This window comes from Macrobrachium rosenbergii, chromosome 1 (assembly GCF_040412425.1).
Source record: "Macrobrachium rosenbergii isolate ZJJX-2024 chromosome 1, ASM4041242v1, whole genome shotgun sequence".
In the NCBI taxonomy this organism is placed as follows: domain Eukaryota; kingdom Metazoa; phylum Arthropoda; class Malacostraca; order Decapoda; family Palaemonidae; genus Macrobrachium; species Macrobrachium rosenbergii.
The window spans coordinates 30,861,906-30,864,053 of record NC_089741.1 but is presented as its reverse complement, the minus strand read 5'-3'; positions in this window follow the sequence as shown (position 1 = coordinate 30,864,053).

Here is a 2,148-nt window from a genome sequence, read left to right as displayed (position 1 = left end):
ATATATATATATATATATAAAGAACACGGCAGGTTCTCACAGCAACATGTCCTCCATAATTGAAGCCGAGAGGCCTGACTCGAGGTTAAGCTGAGGCAGTTAACCTTTGCTTATCACTTGGGAATGGGTTTTGAAAGAAAAAGAAGAAGTCTGTGACGACGCTGTTACGACATACAGCCCCCGAGAGGGAAAAATCGAGACGCTTTCATAAGCCGCTTTTTTTTTTTTTTTTCCCTTATCGTTCTTTGGATTTTCAGTCTGTGCTCACAGAATTATATACATGCATTCATTCTATATATACATATATACATTATATATATCATATAAATATATATTTGTGTATATATTTATATATATAAATATACGTGTATATACTGTATATATCTAATATGTATACATATGTACATGTGTGTCTGCGTGTACGTGAGCGTGTGTGTGTGTGTGTGTGTGTGTGTGTGAATAACTATAAATAAGGGTGAATTGAAGTAGAACCATCCTTTACCTTCACAGAAACAACACACACACATATTTAAATAATGTACATTTATATACACATACTCATATACACACACATATATATATAGATAGATAGACAGATAAATAATTATAGTGAAACCTTGTGACAACTATATAAGCGCGATGCTTTTATCAGCCGTACATATACGAAAAAAATGCCGATTGGCTTTGCATTGCTTATCATGGCGAGCTGGTAGACCTGACAAAACAATGAATTCGTTTTAACGTTATTTCTGCACTCCATTGTAATGATGGCGTGCGCCGGACAAATGTCCGCCATTATGGCAACAGGAGCGTCATTTGTTTCTGTGGTAATTAATTACCGTTTGAATGACGTCACTTATAGAGGCCATTTTTCCATCTTTGGGCCGGTATGGAATCGATGTCAGCGGCCTCTGCTGAATAGATATATGCCCAGTGTTAGAGGAAATTAATAAATGCTGCGTATTGGAAAAATGGATTAAGTATTATGTACTGTACACACTATAGTTTCTTTTGAAAATTGACACTTATTGTAAAAAAATTAAGTATAGTGTACTTTATACACTATGCTTTCCTTTTAAAAACCTCTTATTGGAAAAATAACTTAAATATGATTTACTTTATACACTACTTTTTTTTAAGAGCCTCTTATTGAAACAATAACTTAAATATGATTTACTTTATACACTATAATTTCTTTTAAAAGTGACACTTATTGTAAAAACAAATTAAATATAATGTACCTTATAAATTATACTTTCTTTTTAAAATGCCTCTTATTGAAAAAATAAGTATAATTTACTGTATACACTATACTTTCTTTTTAAAATGCCTCATTGAAAAAATAAACTAAATATAGTTTACTTTATACACTATACTTTCTTTTTAAAATGCCTCTTACTGAAACAATAAATTAAATTATTTACTTTATACATTAAACTTTCTTTGTAAAATTGCCACTTATTTTAAAAACAAATTAAGTATAATGTGCTTGATACACTAAACTTTTTTTTAAAATGCCTCTTATTGAGAAAGTAAATATAATTTACTGTGTACACTATACTTTCTTTTTGAAAATGACACTTAGTGGAAAAATTAATTAAGGATAATTAGCTTTATACGCTATATTTTCTTTTTAAAATGCCTCTTATTGAAAAAATATAATTTACTTTATGCGATATAATTTCTGTTTAAAAACACCACTTTTTTTAAAAAATGCCTCTTATTGAAAAACAAATTAAATATAATTAACTTCATACACTACACTTTCTTTTTAAAAATGTCACATGTTGAAAAAACAAATTAGGTTTAATTTACTTTATACACTATATTTTCTTTTTAAAATGACACTTAGTGAAAAAATAAATTAAGGATAATTAACTTGATAAACTATGCTTCCTCTTCAAAAGGGTTTATTGATAGACTGACATTACTGGCACCTTCAGAACCATTACTTTAGTAGCTGCCAGTTAAGAGACACTTGAGTCAGAGAAAGGGAGGCCAAAGTAAATGGGAAATGTTAATGATGAGTGGTGGATTTGACGCGCTGCTGGTGAGCCTTTTCCGTTTGCGTACGAGGTGGCTGATGATGTGGAAGTTATCTGCAAATGGTATTCATCCCTGTTCAAGATGTTAAAAGGGTATTGTGGA